Source organism: Rattus norvegicus, chromosome 8 (assembly GCF_021556685.1).
Source record: "Rattus norvegicus strain SHRSP/BbbUtx chromosome 8, alternate assembly SHRSP_T2T, whole genome shotgun sequence".
NCBI lineage: Eukaryota > Metazoa > Chordata > Mammalia > Rodentia > Muridae > Rattus > Rattus norvegicus.
Window position 1 is genome coordinate 22817536 of NC_141541.1, and position 24705 is coordinate 22842240.

At 41.2% G+C, this 24705-nt stretch overlaps 1 long non-coding RNA gene across 1 annotated transcript; it reads right to left on the reverse strand.

The window, feature by feature from the left end:
* Nucleotides 1-445: 445 nt before the first annotated feature.
* LOC148003967 (uncharacterized) lies at nt 446-23255 on the reverse strand. The gene is made up of 4 exons (XR_015628182.1): nt 23000-23255; nt 21779-21999; nt 3405-3524; nt 446-885 (listed from the first exon to the last, which is right to left on the reverse strand). It is a non-coding gene; the product is annotated as an uncharacterized LOC148003967 (long non-coding RNA).
* Between the last annotated feature and the right edge of the window lie 1450 nt (nt 23256-24705).

Here is a 24705-nt window from a genome sequence, read left to right on the forward strand (position 1 = left end):
TTAAGCATAAGAAAGGTTTGATTTATTAGGGTAAAGACGAGGTTCTGGGGAGAAGAAACTGATAGTGTGGGAACATGGTTAACCGGGGTAGGGGACTGTGGTTTTGAAGGAGATTGGAATGGAGGTACTAAGATGGGATTAGGCCCAATTGATATTGACTTGGAAGCATGGACGGGTTCCTTGAGAAGTTTTATGGTAAAAGTGAGACCTGTGTCAGTCTCATACTGATATAGGCAGAGGCCCCATGAGAAGCAATGCATCCAGTGTGTTCTTTGTGTGGTCTGTGAATTTAATGTCTAGGGGAAGACACCAGCCTCAAGGGCTGTGGTTGATATAGTTAGAGAGGGGAGAGAAATTTCTAGACACTGTGATCTAATTCCAAGAAGAATATGGTTCCCAATAAGTTGTTCCTGTGGTCTCACATCCCCAGGAGGCACAGTAGTAATCAGACTCACCACCACATTTATTGAGGAAAGCATGACCTCTGGGATATCCAAAGCATACATATACAATAGTGGCCTGGAGCAAGGTGCGTCTAATTGCTTTATTGCAGCCAGGCTGGACAGATCTGTGGACCGAAATGAACAAATTGTGGGCATATTATCCTCTGGGGCAACTTGTAACTCAAGGCAAAGGTTCAAGGCCCCAGGGGGCTACAGGCCCAAGGGCTAGTTTACAGGGGTCTGGGTGGAGTTAAGTAGGCCACCAGATAGCATTAGAGGTCCATGATATTGACTAAGCCTCATCCTGACTTTCTCTAAGAACTATCCAGGTATAGTTCCAAGGCATATGTCTATTATTAGAGCATTTGGCCTGGTGGTGATGAGGGATGGAGGTCACCTTCGTTAGCAGCAGGATCACAAGGATCTTTTTCTGGAGCAGTATCTGGAAGAGAAAAGAGATGAGTCTCAGGAGGAGATGACAGGTCCATTCTGTACATACGTGGGTTAATAGTTCTTATAAGACTTTCTGGCAAACATCTTGGGCCAGGACTTTCTTTGTCATATATACAAGCAGATCCTTGTCCCCAGATGTGGATGGGGTCTGGTTCTTTCCACTGCCCCGTAAGGGGATCTTTCCATTGCACTAATGTGTGGGAGTCCTGTGACCTAGGATGCCACAAGCAGTCAACAGCCAACTGGCCTTCAATATCTAGAGATAAGAAATTAAGTACAAAGAAGGCATCTGTGGGTTTTATTAAATGTTGAAGCATATTCTTTAAGGTCTGATGGGCTTGTTCTACTATGCCCTGGCCCTGAGGATTATATGGAATGCCTGTGACTCGATTCCAGTGTAAGCTGGCAGATCACCCGAACCTAGATTCTGTGGCCATGAGAGGAGCAAGCTGCCTGTTCGTTGTCTTTTTTCTCTTTGTTTATGGACTTCAGTCCTGTTCTGCACCCGTGGCAGGGGTGAAACTGTGTGGATTGTCTTTTTCTGTGTTCTTGGACTTGGACTGTGACTGACACTATTTTTGGACATGGGATAGACTGAATCTACCCTGTTAAGCACCTTAGTTAACCACTAGAGGAAAGAGTCTCTAGGCCAGAACCCCTAGGGTACTCAGACCAAGACCTGGTTGGATCTAGTGGGGAACAACTAACCCTGAAAGTGGATGGTGCTTGAATTTCTGGCCCATACCGGGCCGTCACTGGCAGTCAGAATGGGACGGGAGTGGCCGCAGGTGTGTGACCCCGGGGTCTCGAATTGACTTTGGCTGGCTGCCCCTGGAGGCTAACTCACCTTGAGGTGTTGGGCCCCACCTTGAAGCCAAGGACACAGGACCAGGTGGAGCCAGCTACAAGTGCAGATCTTGGTGGTAGTAGCAAATATTCAAATGAGAAGTTTGAAGGCCAAAGTGGAGGACCCCTCCCCCACTTCTTGTATAAAAACTTTTATTTGTCTCCAAGACTCTTACAGGTTCTGGTCATGAAAAAGAACCCTATAGAGACCAACGAGTCTGTAAAGAACATCCCCCAGGAGTCTTTCACTGGGGATCAGCTGCTGATGGATCTGCCACCCCTTACCATGACCCCAGTTCCCATGGCCCCTCCACGGACCCCAGCAAGGGGGTAGCATAGCGAGGGAACGTCAGAACAGGGACAGGCAATATGGACCCGGATGAGGATGGCAATCTGGACAGATTGCCCCCTCAGACATGGGGGCACCACAATTGACCAGGCTGTCATCAACAGCGAATTTTCCCTAATTTGACCTGAATGGGACTACTAACACAGCAGGAGGTGAAGAGCATCTTAGGTCTACCACCAGACACCATTGGCAGGTCTCAACAGGGTGGCAGGATGACACCTATTTGACCAATGTATGTGAGGCTAACAAGGGACGAGATGAGTCACCCTCAGTCTTTCTAGAGTGGTTCTTGAAGGTTCCATTCTGCCGATATACACACTATGACCCCAGCAGCCAGGAACACAAAGCTACTGTGACTATGGCTTTTACAGGATAGGCTAGTAGAGCTATCATTAAAAAACTTCAGAGGCTAGAGGGACTACAGAATAAGTTGTTGAGGGATTTAGTGCAAGCTGCTAAACAAGTCTACCACAACAGGGAGAGAGAGGAGGAGAAGGAACAGAGAAAGAGAAAGGAAGAAGATGAAAGAGAGATGCAAGAAAAAAATGTGACAGGAAAGGAATTTGCTGTAGGATCCTGGGTACAATAGTTAGGGAAGCCAAAGAAGAGAGACAGAACCTATCAAAAAGGACCAGTGTACCTACTGCAAGTAGAGGGACCACTTGGCTCTATAGTGCCCTAACAAACAGAACCTAGGAGCAGGAAATCCCAGGTCTGCGGAAAAGCACTCCCCAAAAACAGAAAGGTGTTAGCCCCGAGGGAAGACAGAATACTGGGGTCCAACACTCAGTCCTCCAAGCTGACAGGCCAGTCTCCAGAAAAAAAAATCATGGACTACCAGAAGAATTGTAGACCTGAGGATGGGCCGGGTATCCCACTCGTTAATGGTCATCCCTGACTGCCCCATCCCTTGTTCAGGAGAGATTTGCATTCCAAAATGGCTTGCATGGGCTGAAATGACTGTGTGAGGCCATGTATATGTGTATCTGCAGGCTGTGTATGGGGCCCTTAAGACCCAAGCTGACCCTGTCTCAGTGACCCAGTACCTGATGTTAGGGGAGGCATGAGAAGGAATTAAGCCACACATCTCCCAGCTTCTCCAGCTTGGGGTGGGAACACACCGCTCCTGCCAGCTGGGCACTAGCAATTGTCACCCAGTACAGGACTATAGAAAGATAAACCATGTTAGAGTGGCTAACTTCAGCACTACTGAGCCTCACCCAACAGTTGCTTTCCATTTTGTCCTTATGACAATGTCCTTTGCCTTACAGAAGCTTTGCAATTTTGTGACGTAAAATTAGTGATTTTTTTACCTTAGAGCATAAGCCATTGGTGTTCTGTTCAGGAAATTTTCTCCAGTACCCATGTGTTCCAGGCTCTTCACAACTTTTTCTTCTGTTAGTTTGAGTCCTTTATCCACTTGGACTTGAACTCTGCACAGGGTGATAAGAAAGGATCAGTTTGCCTTTTTATACATGGTGACTACCAATTGAACCAGCACCATATATTAACAATGCTATCTGTTTTGCAAAAGATGGTTTTAGCTCCTTTGTCAAATATCAAGTGACCATAAGTGTGTGAGTTCATTTCTGGGTCTTCAGTTCTATTCCATTGATCTACCTTCCTGTCCCTATACCAATACCATCCAGTTTTTGTCACAATTGCTCTGTAATACAGCCTTTAGTCTGCTATGGTGATTCCCCCAGAAGTTCATATATTGTTGAGAGTAGTATTTGCTATCTTATCCTGTATTTCTTGTTATTGCAAGTTAATTTGCAAATTGCTTTTTCTAACAGTACACTTATAAGCTCTAAGAGAAAGAGAAGCAAATATACCCAAGAGGAGTAGAAGGCAGGAAATAATCAAAATCAGGGCTGAAATCAACCAAGTTGAAACAAAAAGAACTATACAAAGAATCAAGAAAACCAGGGCTTGGTTCTTTGAGAAAATCAACAAGAGAAATAAGTCCTTATCCAGAGTAACCAGAGGGCACAGAGACAGTATTCAAATTAACAAAATCAGAAATGAAATGGGAGACATAAGAACAGAATCTGAGAAAATTAACAAAAACAAAACAAAACAAACAAACAAACAAGAAAAAGCCAGCAGTTCCTACTACAATAGCCAATACTCAATAAAACTGGAAAATCTGGAGGATATGGACAATTTTCTAGACAGAAACCAGGACCAAAGTTAAATCAGGATCAGATAAACCATCTAAATTGCCCTATAACTCCTAAAAAAATAGAAGCAGTTATTAAGTCTCCAAACCAAAAAGAATTCAGGACCAAATGGGTTTAGTGCAGAATTTTATCAGACCTTCATAGAAGACCTAATACCAATGCAGGAACTCCAAGACACAATCAGAAAACCAAAATTAATGATGATAGGTATAGAAGAGAATTAAGATTCCAAAGAGGGCTGGTAAATACCTTCAACAAAATTCTAGAAGAAAACTTCCCTAACCTAAAGAAAGAGATGACCATAAACATACAAGAAGCCTATAGAAATCCAAGTTGATTGGACCATAAAAGAAATTCCTCCTGTCTCATAATAATCAAAATACAAAATGTACAAAACAAAGAAAGAAAAATCAGTAAGGGAAAATGGTCGAGTAACATATAAAGAGACCTATCAGAATTACATGAGAATTCTCACTAGAGACTCTGAAAGTCAGAGGATCTTCAGCAGAGCTCATACAGATCTTAGCAAAACTCTTAATTACCATAGATGAAAGAACCAATATATTCCATGACAAAACTAAATTTACACAATATCGTTCCACAAATCCTGCCCTACAAGGGATAAGAGATGGAAAATTCCAATGCAAGGAGGGAAACTACACCCTATTGAAAGCTAGAAAGTAATCTTCTTTCAAGTAACCCAAAAGAAGAAAGCCACACAAACATAATTCCACGTCTATCAACAAAAATAAGAAGGAGCAACAATCACTTTTTGTTAATATATCTTAACATCAATGGACTCAATTCCCCAATAAAAAGACATAGACTAGCCCGGAAATGGCGGCGAAGATCTTCCTGGTTGCTGCCGCCTCAGAGAGCTCGTGGGCAGCACCCCGCAAGGGAACTTGAGCCTCAGGACCACAGGTAAGACCAACTTTTCTGTTGCAAGAGACCTGCCTGGTGAACTCGGGACACACAGAGGCAGAATTCCTCTAGGACCGGGCACCTCCTGTGTTTACCGGGAGTCCCACACCCACAGATCCCAGCCAACAGCAGCTCTCTGCTCCCATACCCCGTGGGTGAGAGACCCCACCGACTGGTCAGGTGGGCACTCCTGAGGCTGCAGAGCAGAAGAGACCACCAACACTGCCCACCCCTGCCCACATCCCTGGCCCAAGAGGAAACTGTATAAGGCCTCTGGGTTCCCGTGGAGGAGGGCCCAGAAGCGGCAGGACCGCTGCGTCTGAGACATCACCGGAACCTGAAGGAAACAGACAAGATAAACAGTTCTCTGCACCCAAATCCCATGGGAGGGAGAGCTAAACCTTCAGAGAGACAGACACGCCTGGGAAACCAGAAGAGACTGCACTCTGCACACACATCTCAGACGCCAGAGGAAAACACCAAAAGCCATCTGGAACCCTGGTGCACTGAAGCTCCCGGAAACGGCAGCGCAGATCTTCCTGGTTGCTGCTGCCGCAGAGAGCTCTTGGGCAGCACCCCGCGAGCGAACTTGAGCCTCGGGACCACAGGTAAGACCAACTTTACTGCTGCAAGAGACCTGCCTGGTGAACTCAAGACACAGGCCCACAGGAACAGCTGAAGACCTGTAGAGAGGAAAAACTACATGCCTGAAAGCAGAACACTCTGTCCCCATAACAGGCTGTAAGAAACAGGAAAACAGGTCTACAGCACTCCTGACACACAGGCTTATAGGGCAGTCTAGCCACTGTCAGAAATAGCAGAACAAAGTAACACTAGAGATAATCTGATGGCGAGAGGCAAGCACAGGAACCCAAGCAACAGAAACCAAGACTATATGGCACCATCGGAGCCCAATTCTCCCATCAAAACAAACATGGAATATCCAAACACAAGAAAAGCAAGATCTAGTTTCAAAATCATATTTGATCATGATGCTGGAGGACTTCAAGAAAGACGTGAAGAACTCCCTTAGAGAACAAGTAGAAGCCTACAGAGAGGAATCGCAAAAATGCCTGAAAGAATTCCACGAAAACATAAATAAACAAGTAGAAGCCCATAGAGAGGAGACACAAAAATCCCTGAAAGAATTCCAGGAAAACACAATCAAACAGTTGAAGGAATTAAAAATGGAAATAGAAGCAATCAAGAAAGAACACATGGAAACAACCCTGGATATAGAAAACCAAAAAACGAGACAAGAAGCTGTAGATACGAGGTTCACCAACAGAATACAAGAGATGGAAGAGAGAATCTCAGGAGCAGAAGATTCCATAGAAATCATTGACTAAACTGTCAAAGATAATGTAAAGCGGAAAAAGCTATGAGTCCAAAACATACAGGAAATCCAGGACTCAATGAGAAGATCAAACTAAGGATAATAGGTATAGAAGAGAGTGAAGACTCCCAGCTCAAAGGACCAGTAAATATCTTCAACAAAATCATAGAAGAAAACTTCCCTTACCTAAAAAGAGAGATACCCATAGGCATTCAAGAAGCCTACAGAACTCCAAATAGATTGGACCAGAAAAGAAACACCTCCCGTCACATAATAGTCAAAACACCAAACGCACAAAATAAAGAAAGAATATTACAAGCAGTAAGGGAAAAAGGTCAAGTAACATATAAAGGCAGACCTATCAGAATCACACCAGACTTTTCGCCAGAAACTATGAAGGCCAGAAGATCCTGGACTGATGTCATACAGACCCTAAGAGAACACAAATGCCAGCCCAGGTAACTGTATCCTGCAAAACTCTCAATTAACATAGATGGAGAAACCAAGATATTCCATGACAAAACCAAATTTACACAATATCTTTCTACAAATCCTGAACTACAAAGGATAATAAATGGTAATCTCAACATAAGGAGGCAAGCTATACCCTAGAAGAAGCAAGAAACTAATCGTCTTGGCAACAAAACAAAGAGAAGAAAAGCACACAAACATAACCAAGCAAATGGTCGGAAGAAGCAAGCTGGAGTAGCCATTCTAATATCAAATAAAATCAATTTTCAACTAAAAGTCATCAAAAAAGTTAAGGAAGGACACGTCATATTCATCGAAGGAAAAATCCACCAAGATGAACTCTCAATCCTAAATATCTATGCCCCAAATACAAGGGCACCTACATACGTAAAAGAAACCTTACTAAAACTCAAAACACTCATTGCACCTCACACAATAATAGTAGGAGATTTCAACACCCCACTCTCATCAAGGGACAGATCATGGAAACAGAAATTAAAGAGACTAAGAGAAGTCATGAGCCAAACGGACTTAACGGATATTTATAGAACATTCTATCCTAAAGCAAAAGGATATACCTTCTCAGCTCCTCATGGTACTTTCTCCAAAATTGACCATATAATTGGTCAAAAAACAGGCCTCAACAGGTACAGAAAGATAGAAATAATCCCATGCGTGCTATCGGACCACCACGGCCCAAAATTGGTCTTCAATAACAATAAGGGAAGAATGTCCATATATACGTGGAAATTGAACAATGCTCTACTCAATGATAATCTGGTCAAGGAAGAAATAAAGAAAGAAATTAAAGACTTTTTAGAATTTAATGAAAATGAAGGTACAACATACCCAAACTTATGGGACACAATGAAAGCTGTGCTAAGAGGAAAACTCATAGCACTGAGTGCCTGCAGAAAGAAACAGGAAAGAGCATATGTCAGCAGCTTGACAGCACACCTAAAGACTCTAGAACAAAAAGAAGCAAATACACCCAGGAGGAGTAGAAGGCAGGAAATAATCAAACTCAGAGCTGAAATCAACCAAGTAGAAACAAAAAGGACCATAGAAAGAATCAACAGAACCAAAAGTTGGTTCTTTGAGAAAATCAAAAAGATAGATAAACCCTTAGCCAGACTAACAAGAGGACACAGAGAGTGTGTCCAAATTAACAAAATCAGAAATGAAAAGGGAGACATAACTACAGATTCAGAGGAAATTCAAAAAATCATCAGATCTTACTATAAAAGCCTATATTCAACAAAACTTGAAAATCTACAGGAAATGGACAATTTCCTAGACAGATACCAGGTACCGAAGTTAAATCAGGAACAGATAAACCAGTTAAACAACCCCATAACTCCTAAGGAAATAGAAGTAGTCATTAAAGGTCTCCCAACCAAAAAGAGCCCAGGTCCAGACAGGTTTAGTGCAGAATTCTATCAAACCTTCATAGAAGACCTCATACCATATTTTACAAACTATTCCACAAAATTGAAACAGATGGATCACTACCGAATTCCTTCTATGAAGCCACAATTACTCTTATACCTAAACCACACAAAGACCCAACAAAGAAAGAGACTTCAGACCAATTTCCCTTATGAATATCGGCACAAAAATACTCAATAAAATTCTGGCAAACCGAATCCAAGAGCACATCAAAACAATCATCCACCATGATCAAGTAGGCTTCATCCCAGGCATGCAGGGATGGTGTAATATACGGAAAACCACCAACGTGATCCATTATATAAACAAACTGAAAGATCAAAACCACATGATCATTTCATTAGAGGATGAGAAAGCATTTGACAAAATTCAACACCCCTTCATGATAAAAGTCCTGGAAAGAATAGGAATTCAAGGCCCATACCTAAACCTAGTAAAAGCCATATACATCAAACCAGTTGCTACCATTAAACTAAATGGAGAGAAACTTGAAGCAATCCCACTAAAATCAGGGACTAGATAAGGCTGTCCACTCTCTCCCTACTTATTCAATATAGTTCTTGAAGTTCTAGCCAGAGCAATCAGACAACAAAAGGAGATCAAGGGAAAAGAAGAAGTCAAAATATCACTATTTTCAGATGATATGATAGTATATTTAAGTGATCCCAAAAGTTCCACCAGAGAACTACTAAACCTGATAAACAACTTCAGCAGAGTGGCTGGGTATAAAATTAACTCAAATAAATCAGTAGCCTTCCTCTACACAAAAGAGAAACAAGCCGAGCAAGAAATTAGGGAAAGGACACCCTTCATAATAGACCCAAATATTATAAAGTACCTCTGTGTGACTTTAACCAAGCACGTAAAAGATCTGTACAATAAGAACTTCAAGACACTGAAGAAAGAAATTGAAGAAGACTTCAGAAGATGGAAAGATCTCCCATGCTCATGGATTGGCAGGAATAATATCATAAAAATGGGCATTCTACCAAATGCGATCTACAGATTCAATGCAATCCCCATCAAAATTCCAATCCAATTCTTCAAAGAGTTAGACAGAACAATTTGCAAATTCATCTGGAATAACAAAAAACCCAGGATAGCTAAAACTATCCTCAACAATAAAAGGACTTCAGGGGGAATCACTATCCCTGAACTCAAGCAGTATTACAGAGCAATAGTGATAAAAACTGCATGGTACTGGTACAGAGACAGACAGATAGACCAATGGAATAGAATTGAAGACCCAAAAATGAACCCACACACTTATGGGCACTTGATTTTTGACAAAGGAGCCAAAACCATCCAATGGAAAAAGATAGCATTTTCAGCAAATGGTGCTGGTTCAACTGGAGGGCAACATGTAGAAGAATGCAGATCGATCCATGCTTATCACCCTGTACAAAGCTTAAGTCCAAGTGGATCAAGGACCTCCACATCAAACCAGACACACTCAAACTAATAGAAGAAAAACGAGGGAAGCATCTGGAACACATGGGCACTGGAAAAAATTTCCTGAACAAAACACCAATGGCTTATGCTCTAAGATCAAGAATCGACAAGTGGGATCTCATAAAACTGCAAAGCTTCTGTAAATCAAAGGACACTGTGGTTAGGACAAAACGGCAACCAACAGATTGGGAAAAGATCTTTACCAATCCTACAACAGATAGAGGCCTTATATCCAAAATATACAAAGAACTCAAGAAGTTAGACCGCAGGGAGACAAATAACCCTATTAAAAATGGGGTTCAGAGCTAAACAAAGAATTCACAGCTGTGGAATGCCGAATGGCTGAGAAACACCTAAAGAAATGTTCAACATCTTTAGTCATAAGGGAAATGCAAATCAAAACAACCCTGAGATTTCACCTCACACCAGTGAGAATGGCTAAGATCAAAAACTCAGGTCACAGCAGATGCTGGCAAGGATGCGGAGAAAGAGGAACACTCCTCCATTGTTGGTGGGATTGCAGACTGGTACAACCATTCTGGAAATCAGTCTGGAGGTTCCTCAGAAAATTGGACATTGAACTGTCTGAGGATCCAGCTATACCTCTCTTGGGCATATACCCAAAAGATGCCCCAACCTATAAAAAAGACACGTGCTCCACTATGTTCATCGCAGCCTTATTTATAATAGCCAGAAGCTGGAAAGAACCCAGATGCCCTTCAACAGAGGAATGGATACAGAAAATGTGGTACATCTACACAATGGAATATTACTCAGCTATCAAAAACAAGGACTTTATGAAATTCGTAGGCAAATGGTTGGAACTGGAAAATATCATCCTGAGTGAGCTAACCCAATCACAGAGAGACATACATGGTATGCACTCATTGATAAGTGGCTATTAGCCCAAATGCTTGAATTACCCTAGATACCTAGAACAAATGAAACTCAAGACGGATGATCAAAATGTGAATGTTTCACTCCTTTAAAAGGGGAACAAGAATACCCTTGGCAGGGAAGAGAGAGGCAAAGATTAAAACAGAGACTGAAGGAACACTCATTCATAACCTGCCCCACATGTGGCCCATACATATACAGCCACCCAATTAGACAAGATGGATGAAGCAAAGAAGTGCAGACCGACAGGAGCCGGATGTAGATCTCTCCTGAGAGACACAGCCAGAATACAGCAAATACAGAGGCGAATGCCAGCAGGAAAACACTGAACTGAGAATAGGAACCCTGTTGAAGGAATCAGAGAAAGAACTAGAAGAGCTTGAAGGGGCTCGAGACCCCATATGTACAACAATGCCAAGCAACCAGAGCCTCCTGGGACTAAGCCACTACCTAAAGACTATACATGGACTGACCCTGGACTCTGACCTCATAGGTAGCAATGAATATCCTAGTAAGAGCACCAGTGGAAGGGGAAGCCCTGGGTCCTGCTAAGACTGAACCCCCAGTGAACTAGACTGTTGGGGGGAGGGCGGCAATGTGGGGAGGGTTGGGAGGGGAACACCCATAAGGAAGGGGAGGGGGGTGGGGTATGTTTGCCCGGAAACCAGGAAAGGGAATAACACTGGAAATATATATAAGAAATACTCAAGTTAAGAAAAAAAAAGAAAAAAAAATAAGAGAGGCATGTTTGTATCTTATGTTTACTTATATGCCAATTGCCAATTTTCATCACATGACATATTGCATCTTGAGGAGCAAACACTTAAAGAGGAACACCTTACAATAAAATTAGTCACATTCCTCATTACCTGTTAAATAGAGTCATGAAGAATACATTTATTAAAGCCCTATTGAAATGTAAATACAAACAATAAAAGTTCTTAAAGATTAAAAAAAAAGACATAGACTAACTGACTGGATACGAACTAGACCCTGCATTTTACTGCATAGAGGAAACACATGTCAATGAAAAGATAGACACTACCTCAGAGTAAAAGCCTGGAAAAAATATCCAAGCAAATCATCCCAAGAAAAAGGATGGAGTAGCCATTCTACTATTAATTAAAATCAAATTTCAACTAAAAGTTTTCAAAAAAGCCAAGGAAGGACAATTCAAACTTTTCAAAGAAAAAAATTTATGAAGATGAACTCTTAATTTAGAATATATATGTTCCAAAGGAGGGAACACCCACATTTATAAAAGAAGAGTTAGTGTTGTTAAGCTCAGAGCACATACTGGACCTCACAAAATAAATAATAGTGGGGACTTCAATACCCCACTCTCCGCAATGGATAGATCATGGTAACAGAAACTAATTAGAGACACAGTGAAACTAACAGAAGTTATGAACCAAATGGATTTAACAGATATCTATAAAACATTCTATCCTAAAACCAAAGAATAAACTTCCTTTTCTGCACCTCATGGAATTTTCTTCTAAATTGACCATCTCAATGGTCAAAAAATATCCCTTAACAGATACAAGAAAATTGAACTAACCCCATGTATCCTATCAGATCACCAGAGACTAAGGCTAGTATTCAATAACAGAAAGCCCACATATACATAGAAACTTATAAGGCTCTACTCAAAGATGACTTGGTCAAGGAGGAAATGAAGAAATTAAAGACTTCTTAGAATTTAATGAAAATGAAGGCACACTATACCCAAACTTATGGAGCAGAATAGAAGTAGTGCTAAGAGTAAAACTCGACTCTGAGTTCCTTCAAAAAGAAAGCATACACTAGCAGCTTGAGAGGACACCTGAAAACTTTAGAACAAAAGGGAGCCAAGAAAAATAAATGGCAGAAAATAATCAACTCAGAACTGAAATCAACCAAGTAGAAACCAAATAAACTATACAAAGAATCAACAAAATCTGGAACTGGTTCTTTGTGAAAATCAACAATATGGGTGAACCCTTAGCCAGACTAGAGGGCAGAGAGTCTGTATTCAAATAAAAAATATTAGAAATTAAAATGGAGACATTACAACCAACACAACAGAAGTCAAAATATCTCAATTACTAGATGAAAAGATAGAATGCTTATGTGACATAAGTGGCTGGATATAAAATTAAGTCAAACAAATCAGTAGCCTTCATGTACTCAAAGCATAAACTGACTGAGGTAGAAATTAGGGATATAAGCTCCTTCACAATAGTCACCAATAATGTGAAATACTTTCGTGTAACCCTAACCAAGTAAGTGAAAGAACTTCAATCTCTGAAGAAAGAAGGTGAATAAGATCTCAGAAGATAGGAAGACCTCCCATGGTTACGGATTGGCAAGATAGAATTGAAGACCCAGAAATGAACTCACACACCTATGGTCACTTGTTTTTGACAAAGGATGCTAAAACTATCCAGTGGGAAAAGGACAACATTTTCAACAAATGGTGCTGTTTCAATTGGTGGTGATCATGTATAAGAATGCAAATCGATCCATTCTTATCACCTTTGACAAAGCTCAAGTCCAAGTAGATCAAGGACATCCACATAAAGCCAGGTACACTGAATCCAATATAAGAGAAAGTAGGGAAGATCCTTGGACACAGGGGTACAGGGGAAAATTTCCTGAACAGAGCACCCATTGCTTATGGTGTAAGATTAACAATTGACAAATGGGAACTCAGGTGATAGCAGATGTTGGTTAGGATGTTCAGAAAGAGGAGCACTCCTCTATTTTTGATGGGATTGTGAGCTGATACAACTACTCTGGATGTTAGGCTGGCAGCTCCTCAGAACCTTGAACATAGTACTACCTGACCCAGCTCTACTACTCCTGGGCATATACCCAAAAGATTCTCCAACATATAACAAGAGCACACATTCCACTATGCTCATAGCAACCAGATGCTAGAAAGAATACAGATGTCCTTCAACAGAGGAATGGATGCAGAAAATGTGGTACATTACACACAGGAATACTGCTCAGCTAGTAAAACAAAGACTTCATGAAATTCTTAGGCAAATAAATGGAACTAGAAAATATCATATTCAGTGAGGCAATTCACTCACAATAAAAACATATATGGTATGCACTCACTGATAAATGTGTATTAGTCTAAACACTCAGAATACTCAATATACAATTCATTGATCACATGCAGCTCAAGAAGGAAGACCAAAGTGTGGATTCCTCAGTGTTTCTTAGAAGGTGGAACAAATTACTCACTGGATGAAATATAGAGACAAAATGTGGAGCAGAGACAGAAGGAAAGGTTTTCAGAGAGTGTACCACCTGGAAATCCATCCCATATACAGATACCAAACGCCAAATCTATTGAAGATGCCAAGAAGTGCATGATGATAGGAGTCTGATAGTCTCACCTATCTCCTGAGAGACTCTGCCTGGGCCTGATAAATACAAAGGTATGTGCTTATAGCTAATCATTGTGCTAAGAATAGAGTCCCCAATGGAGGAGTTGCAAAAACATCTGAAAGAGACAAAGGGGTTTGCAACCCCTTAGGCAGAACAGTAACCAACCACCTCCCACCCCCTGAGTTCCCAGGGATGAAGCCTCATACCAAAATATACACACGGAATGACCCATGGCACTATATGTAGCATTGGATGGCCTTTTTGGGTATCAGTCGGAAAAGCAGTTTTTGGTCCTGTGAAGGTTTGATGCCTCAGTGTAGGAGAATGCCAGGGCAAGAAAGTGGGAGGGAGTTGGTTACAGGGTGGGTGAGCACCCTTATAGAAACAGGAGGAGGAGATATGTGAGAGGTATGTTTTGTAGGGGAAACCAGGAAAGGGAATAACACCTGAAATGTAATTAAAGAAAAATATAATAAAAGAAAAGAAAAAATTGAGAGGCCAGAGAGATGGTCCAGTAGTTAGGAGAGCAGAGTGTTCTTACAGATGACTCAAGTTTAATTTTCAGAACCCACATGACAGCTCACAACTGCCTTCTCCTCAAGTTCCAGGGTATCTAGTGCCCTCTTCTGGCCCCTGTGGGCACTCTATGCGTGTATTGCATATATACACATGAAGCCAAGTACCCAGACATATACAATAAAATGTGAAAAAAATTGTTTGGGTTCCTGACTTAGCCTGTTTTCAAGTAAATGGTTTGAAACTGGATGTGGTAGCAAATAGCTATATTTCTTGAGAGACTGAATAGGAGAGTAGGTCAGGAGTTCAAAGCTAGACGTGACAATATGGCAAGTATTAGGACTGCCTGGAATACATGATAGCTTGTCTCAAAATAACTATTTAAATATATAAATAAGTAATAAACATGTAAATAAGCAAGAAAATATAAATCTTTGGAAAAATTAAAAAACTTGTCTGGTACTTCTGGTCTGCAACTCTGCCTGGGCAGATCTGGCTCTTTTGCCCCTCTTCCACACCCAACATCCTGACTATCTCCCAGGAGGTCTGTTGCAACCAGAGATAATGGAGGCCCACCTAAATTGAGACAGCACTGTTTACCTCCCAGGAGAACTGCTCTAACTCATGTCACAGAGTTCTATGTGCCTCCAAGGATGGACAGGCTTCAGCCAGAGACACTCAGAGGAGTTAATACCAGAGAAAGCTAGAAAGTGAAAGACAAGCACAAGACCATCAGCAACAGAAGCCATGTAACATTGTATCATCAGAACCCAGTTGTCCCACCACAGCAAGCCCTGGATACTCTACCACAGGAGAAAAGTAAGAATCTGACATGAAATCCCATTTCAAGGTCATGATAGAGGCCTTTAACAAGGACATAAACAACTCCCTTAAAGAAATACAGGAGAACAAGGCAAAAAGGTAGAAACCCTTAAAGTGGAAACAAATCCCTTAAAGAAAAACAGAAAACCATTATCAAACATGTCAAGGAATTGATTTAAACCATCCAAGACCTAAAAATGGAATAGAAACACTAAAGAAATTACCAATTGTGGTATTCCAGGAGATGAAAAAATAAGAAAAAAAATCAGGAGTTACAAATGTGAGAATCGCCAACAGAAAAGAAGAGAGAGAAGAGAGAATTTCAAGTGTAGAGATACTAGAAGACATTGACATAATGGTCAAAGAAAATAAAGAGTGCAAAATGCTCCTAATGCAAAACATACAGGAATTCAGGACACAGTGAAATGACAAAAGCAAAGAATAATAAGGATACGAGAGAGCAAAGATTTCCAGTTCAAAGGGCAAAAACAAACAAACAAACAAATAAACAAAAAAAGAACAAAAAAAACAAAAAACAAACAAAAAAAACAAAAAACAAAAACAAACAAACAAAAAAACCTTCAGCAAAAATTTCCCTAATCTAAAGAAAGAAGTGGCCATAAATGTCTGAGAAGTTTCCATCACCAAATAGCTTGTGTCAAAAAGAATATTCTCCTCTCTGATAATAATCAAATCAATAAATGCATAAAACAAGGAAAGTAAAATAAAAGCAGCGAGAAAAAAAGCTCAAGTAACATGTAAAGGCAGACTTATTGGAATTAAACCTGAATTCTCAACAGGCACTCTAAAAGCCAGAAAATCTTTGGAAGATATCTTGTAACCCCAATAAAACAAAAATGCCAGCTTAGGCTACTCTAACCACCAAAACTCTTAATCTACAGATGGTTAAACCAAGATACTCCACTGCAAAATCAAATTTAAATGATATTGTTCTACTAAAACGCCATACACAGGATTCTACCAAGACAAAAACAAAAAACCAAACAACAACAACAACAACAACAACAACACCAAACAAAAACAGTCAACACAAAAAAACAATCCAACACAAGGACAGTGACTATACCCAAGAAAATACAAGAAATAAATCATTTCAAAACAAACTCAAAGACAATCACACAAACCTAATACCACTTCTAACAACAAAAACAAAAGGAACAAACAAACATTGCTCTTTAATATCCCTCAGTATCAATGGATTCAATTCCCCTGTAAAAAGCCACAAGTTTATAGACTGGATACATAAGCAAGAGCCAGCATTTTGCTGAAACACACCTCAGTGACAATGGTAGGCACCACTCAGAGTTAAAGGATGGAAAATGTTTTCCAAGTAAGCAATCCCAAGAAACAAGCTGCAGTACCCTTTTTAATATCTAATAAAGTAGATATTCAACAAAACATTATCACTCAGGATGGAGAAAGACACTTCATATTTATTAAAGGAAAAATCCACCAAGATAAAGTCTTAATTTTGAATATCTATGCCCCAAATCCAAGGCACCATCATTCTTAAAAGAAACATTTCTAAAACTCAAAACACACAATAATAGTGGGAGATTTCAGAAATATATAAGCCAATGAAATAGAAACTAAATAGTGACGGAGTGAAACTAACAGAATTAAACACCAAAAGAGTTAGGGGTTGGGGATTTAGCTCAGCGGTAGAGCACTTGCCTAGGGAGCGCAAGGCCCTGGGTTCGGTCCCCAGCTCCGGGGAAAAAAAAAGAACCAAAAAGAGTTTAACAGATATCTACAGAACCCTTTACCCTAAAGCAAAAGGATATACCTTCTTTGCAAAATGTGTGTGTGGGAGGGGACGTCTAGAATGTACCAGAGACATGGGAAATGGAAAAAAAAAAAAAAAAACCTCAAGACTCAAAGGGAGGAAACTTAGATGAAATGCCCAATACTGGGAAGAGGGAACTTGAGGAATCTACCTTTAGTAGAAAGATGGGACATCAAGTAGAGGGATGGTGTTATAATTCCACAGCCAAAAACTGTGACCCAGAGTTGTTCCTGTCTAAAAGAACATGGAGAAGGGACTAGGGAAAGGAGGTCCATTGACTGGCCTTGTGCCTCATCAAAAGGGTAGTCTCCAAGGCCTGACACTATTACTGATGCTAAGAATACTTACTGACAAGAGCCTTACCTGGCTGCCCTCCAAGAGGCCCAACAAGCAGCTGACTGAGACAGAAGATTCTTACACGAAACCAATAATCTGAAGTCAAGGTCCCCTGTGGTTTAATTAGGGCAAAGCTGGAATAAGTTGTGAAGGAGGGTGTCCTCAGAGGAAGACCAGCAATCTCAACAAAACTTTACCCACATGATCTCTCAGTGAACTACCAACCATTCAGCATATACTTTCTGATCCGAGGACCCCACACATATTGTGCAGAGGAGTTCCAGGTCTGGCCTCAATGAGAAAAGATGCACCTATTCCTTGATAGACTTGAGACCCCAGGGAATGTAGAGTTCTGGTGGGGTTGTGGTGGGTATGGTGGCATGGGGTCATCCTCTTGGAGGTGGGGCAAAAGGAATGGGATGAGAAACTGTCAGAGGGCAGAACTGGTGGTGAATACGGACTGGACTGTAAAAAAAAGACTAAAGATAAAAGCACTGGCCAAGATTTGTTTAGTACAGAGTTCTATCAGACCTTCAAAGAAGATCTAACACCAATACTTCTCAAAATATTTAATAAAATAGAAACAGAAGGAAAACACCTAATTTGTTCTATGAATCCAGTATTACTCTGAGAAGTAAACAACACAAAACTGCAACAGGGAAAGAGAACATCAAACAAATTCATTTATGAATATTCATGTGAAAATATTCAATAAAATTCTCACACACTGAATATAACAACATCTTAAAACAATCATTCACCACATACAAGTAGGATTCATCCCAGTGATACAGCAGGGGTTCACTATAAGGAGATCCATCAATATAATCCACCATATAAAATAACTCAAAGGAAAAAAACGCACATGGTTATCTCAGATTTTAAAACAACTTTGAGCAATTAAAGCACTGCTTCAAATCGTGGAGAGATCAGAAATTTAAGGTACATACCTATACAAAATAAAAATAATATACAGCAAACCAACAGCCAGTATTAAAATCTGACAGATTTGAAGCAATCCAATGAAACTCAGTGATAATACAATGTTGACCACATTTTCTTATCCAATCAATATAGTTCTAACTAGAGCAATTAGACAACAAAAGGAGGGCGAATGGAATTGAATTTGAAAGGAAAAAGTCAACATATTACTATTTGTGGATGATTTGATAATATACATAAGTGACTCAAAAAAATTCTAGAAGAGAACTACAGCTGCTGAACACCTTATTCATAGTGGCTGGATACAAATTAATACAGGCATATCAGTAGCCTTCCTCTATACAAAGCATGATTGACAGAGAAAAAAATTAAGGAAACAACACCCTTCACAATAGTCACAAATAATATAAAATATCTTGGCACAAGTTGAATCAAGCAAGTGAAAAATATGCATGACAAAAACTTCAAGTCCCTGCAGAAAAACAATGAAAAAGAGCTCAGATGATAGAGAGAATTTCCATGAACATAGATCTGCAAAATTAACATAATAACAATGGCAATTTTTTTTTTACCTAAAACAGTCTGCTGAGTCAGTGCAATCCCCATCAAAATCCTGACTCAAATCTTAATAGACAGTACTACGTGAGGACACAGCTAAACCACTCTTGGACATATACACAAAAGATCCTCCAACATATAACAAGGACACATGCTCCATTATGTTCATTGCAGCCTTATTTATAATACCTAGAAGCTGGAAAAAAACCCAGATGTCCTTCAACTGACTGAAAATGTGGTACATTCACACAATGGAGTACTACTCAGATGTTAAAACAATGACTTTATGAAATTCTTAGGCAGATAGAATGAACTAGAATATATCACCCTGAGGGAGGTAATCCAATCACAAGAGAATACACATGGTATGCACTCACTGAGAAGTCGGTATTAGCCCCAAATCTCGGAATACCCAAGATACAATTCACAGATGAAGGTCACAAAGAAGTAAGACCAAAGTTTGTATGCCAATTCTTCTAAGGATGTAGAACAAAAATACTCATGGAGGTAGAGGGTGGGAGGTACTGAAAAGGAAGAGAGGAGGGTGAGAAGAAAAATGGAGGATGGACCAAGTTTGGGAGGAGATATGGATGATGTACAGAGGGTCAGGAATTTGAACAGAGATGTGTAGCAATGGGGGTGATTGGGGATCTGGGTGTCCCAGATGCCAGTAAAGCAAGAGCTCCCAGGACTCAATAGGGATGAGATTAGCTGAAATGCCCTACATAGGGGAGAAAGAACCTGTAGAGACCATATCCAGAGGTTAAGCAAGTACCCTGTTTGGTAGATCGGGCCATGCACTCTTTTTCAAAATTTTACCCAGAATTGCTCCTACCTAAAGGAACTATGAGGACAAATGGTGAATCAGAGACTGGAAAAAAAGACCATCCAGGGACTGCCCTACCTGGGGACCCATATTATACACAGACAGCAAATCCTGACACTATTTCTGATGCCAAGAAATGCTTGCTGATAGGAGACTGATATAACTGTCTCTGAGAAGCTCTAGCAGAGCCTGACAAATACAGATGCAGATTCTTGCAGTCAACCATTGGACTGAGCATGGGGACCACAATAAAGGAGTTAGAGAAAGTACTGAAGGAGCTGAAGGGCTTTGCCACTCCACAGGAATAACAATAACATCAACCAATCAGACTCTCCAGAGCTCCTAGTGGCTAAACGACCAACCAATGCATATAAATGGAGGGACCCATGGCTGGAGCTGCATATGTAGCAGAGGATGGCCTTGTCTGACATCAATTGGAGCAGAGGCCCTTGGTCCTGCGAAGGCTTGAGACCCTGATGTAGGGCAATGTCAGGGCAGTGAAGTGGGAGTGTGTGCATTAGTAAGTAAGCACCCTGATAGAAGCAGGTGGAGGGGGGATGGAAAAGGGGGTTTGCAGAGGTGAAACCAGAAAGGCTAACAGTTGAAATGTAAATAGATAAAATATCCAATAAAAAAGAAAGGGCAATTCTCAACTTCTTATGGAATAACAAATAACTAAGGATAGCTAAATCAATTCTCAAAAACTGGGAATCACTATCCCTGAACTTAGTGTACTAAAGAGCAATAGTGATAAAAGCTGCATGGTATTGGTACAGAGAATGGCAGGTTAAACAATTGAGTAGAATTGGAGACGCAGATATAAACCCACACACCTATGGACACTTAATTTTTGCCAAATAAGTCAAAAATGTACGATGGAAGAAAGAACATCTTCAACAAATGGTGCTGGTCCAACTGCTATTCTGTATGTAGAATAATGCAAATTGATCCATATTGCCGCGCCCAACCTCGACCAGCAAGGAAGACGCAACCAGAGGAGATCTTCCAGCAGTTTTACTCAGGAACCTTGATACAATCTTCTGATCCTGGGGAGCCCCCACACCACACTTAAATAGCTAGCGCTGGCCAATCCTAGCAAGCCATGTGGGTCATGCAGATAGGCTGTCATTATGCGGAAGCTAGCAGGTCAGGCAGGCATAGCCAAATAAGGACTTGTTTACTACAAGGAGCGCTCACCATAGGGAGGGTGGAAGGCGGAAACCAGCCCATCTTTGAGGCCCGGTACTTCACAGCTCCCTACAGTTTCCCCTTTTTGTTTAAATAATCAAGCAGGCAAAGGCACCACTGAGCGTGGCTACCCCCCCCCTTAGGATCATCCCTTCATTAAATCCGTCTTAGGACACCTCGTCGCCCACAAGGTTCCATGCCTTAGGTAGAAGGGAAGTTGCCCGTCACTGGGCAGGGTCACTCACACATACTCAGGGGCGAGGTGCAACTAGGTCTTCTGAATGACCATAAGCCAGGCAGACTTAAGTCAGGGGACTGTCCTGCTTCAGTGGCTGCAAATGCCTGTACCACCATAGCCGTGAGACGCCTCTGAATAAACCTCATTCTACAGAGACATCACAAACTCACTAGGGAGACCAGCAGCAAGAGTCCAGCTAGGGCTCCCATACCCTCCCACTCCCTCAGATGATTCATTGCAGCAGCAATCCAAGATGACAATCCCATAGCCAGTCTAGCATCCGCACGTGTGGAGTTCACGGTCACGATGGCTACATGTAGCGGATCCATTAAGAAATCGAATTCTCCCGTCCAATTACCTAAAAGATAACTTGACAACTGTTAAGACAAATTAGAGAAGTGGGCTTAAAGTTCATGACGTAACAGCATGAGTCTCAGGAACACTGATAGTACCCCCCACCGGGGATCCGTTTGTACCAGCACTTGGGTCACACCGAGAAGTGTCAGCAACAGCAGGATCTTCATTCTTGTTGCACCTCCTGGTCAATCTTTCACGGACCCACAATGGATCTTGCCAGTCCTGAGGAAACATACAAACAGACCGTCTCACCCACGCCAGCATGGGATCTGGCCCATGCCATAAGCCAGTGATCACATCTTTCCATTTCACATAACCTTTCAACGTGCCTCCCCGACACTTATGTTGGTCAGCGGCAGAAAGGCCATCATCATCCAAAATTTAAAAATTAAGAGTAAAAAGGGCTAAGGATATCTGTTCCTTAGGATAGGTCAGAAGTAGTTGTGTGCGGACTGCCTTCCACACTTCTGGGCAGAATGTACTACCCAAAACTCGACTTCCTCCCTCTACAACATTGCAGGGAGGAGGAGCCGAAGGGAACCGCCCAGGAGGTTCCTCCACCATTTTAGGCTTTTTCCTTTTCTTCTTCTGTCTATTCCTTAGAGACTGTTTCTGCAGTTGATCTATCAACTCTTGTAACTCCTTTTCTGAATCTGTTTCATCTGTTTCCTCCTCTGTATCTGTCTTTCTGAGTCTGTCTCCTTTGTGCTTCCCTGCTTTTCTGACCTCTCCTCTTGAAGCATTTCTAGGGCAGCTTGCCGCTTCTCTATAGCTGCCTCACAACATTTTTGATCCTCAAGGCAACTACGCACTAAGCGCCACACTGGACGGACCCCAGGTCTTAGAATCCCCTGTTCCCAGGCAAAATCAAGGTTTTTCCCTAATTTTTCCCAACTTGCCACAGTAAGATTACCAGAGACTGCGAACCAGGGTGCAATGGCATTGCATTCGCTCAGAAATCTCTCTATGGTGCTCCTTTTTATTTTTAGTTTCTTTCGCTCAAACAGCTCTTGAAGAGCCAGAAAAATTGGATGAGACTATGAGGTCCCCATGACAAAACTTTCTAAGCTGCTATGGTTAAATTCACCTCGAGTCTTGCTACTTTCGGTTTGCTGCTACCGCGAACTTTACTTTCGGTTCGCTGCTACAGCGAACTTTCTTGCTCACTACCCTGAGACTTTATAGCCACTTATTTCCCGCTGTCCTTATGGTCTCACCTTACCTTGGGAACTTTCCAGCACTGCCCTGACTGCAAGAAGTTCTGATCTCAGGAGGTCCACTTATGGGCCACCACTTGTCGCACCCAACCTCGACCAGCAAGGAAGAGGCGACCAGAGATCTTCTTCAAGCAGTTTTACTCAGGAACCTTGATACAATCTTCTGATCCTGGGGAGCCACCACACCACACTTAAATAGCTAGCGCTGGCCAATCCTAGCAAGCCATGTGGGTCATGCAGATAGGCTGTCACTATGTGGAAGCTAGCAGGTCAGGCAGGCATAGCCAAATAAGGACTTGTTTACTATAAGGAGTGCTCACCATTGGGAGGGTGGAAGGCGGAAACCAGCCCATCTTTGTGGCGCAGCACGTCGCAGCTCCCTACACCATATTCATCACTTTGTATAAAGCTCATGTCCAAGTGAATCAAGAACTTCAAAATAAAATCAGATACACTTAATCTAATAGAAGAAAAAGTGGGAAACAGGCTTGAATATATTGTCACTGGGGAAAAGCTTCTGAACAGAAAATACCAATGGCTTAGGATCTAAGATCAACTATTGACCATTGGGACCTCACGGAACTGACAAGCTTCTGTAAGGAAAAGGACACTGTCATCAAGACAGTTTGGCAACCTACTGATTAGGAACACATCTTTCATAACCATATGTCATGTAGAGGGCTAATGTCTAAAATATAAAAAGGAACTCAAGAATTGAGACTCCAGAGAATCAAATAAACCTTTTAAAAATGGGGTACAGACCTATACCAAATTTTCAACAGAGGAATATCAAGTGGCTGAGAATCACATAAAAAAATGCTCATTTTCATCCCTATTCATCAGAAAAAGGCAAATCAAAATAACTCCACGTTTTCTCTTTACACCAGTCAGAGTGACTAAGATAAAAACAAACAAACAAACAAACAAACAAACAAACAAAACCAAAAAAACTCAGGACAGAAGTTGGTGGAGAGGATGTAGATAAAGAGAAACACTCTCCCATTGATAGTGGAACTGAAAAACTGGTAAAAAGAACTCTGGATACCATTTTAATTGTTACTCAGAAAACTGAAAATAGTTCTGCCTAAAGAAACGTCTATACAAGTCCTGGGAATATACCCAAAAGATGCTCCACCATATCACAAAGACACATGCTCCACTCTGTTCACTGCATGCTTTTATAGATATGAAATGGCCAGAAGCTGGAAATAATCCAGATATCTCTCAACCAAAAAATGGATACAGAAAATAGTTTTCATTTGCATAATTGAATACTACTCACCTATTAAAAATGAGGACATCACAAATTTTGCAGGCAAATGGATGAAAGTAGGACATATCATCTTGAGTGAGGTAACTCAGAGCCACAAGGACATACAAGGGATATACTCACTGGTAAGTGGATATTAGCCAAAAATTCAGAATACTCATGATACAACACACAGACCATGTGAAGCTTAGCAAGAGGAAAGGCCCAAGTATGGATGCTTCAATCCCACTTAGAAGGGGGAACAAAATAATCACAAGAGGTAGAGAGAGGGAGGTACCTGAGTCAGAGGGGTAAGCTAGGATAAAAGGGGGCAGCACCTTGTTTGGGGGAGATAGGAAAAAGCCCAAAGGGACCAGGAGAATAAATTGAAATATGGAGAAGTATGGTGAGGAGGTTGGGGGAAACTACTAGATAGTCCCAAAAACCAGGGATGTAAAATCT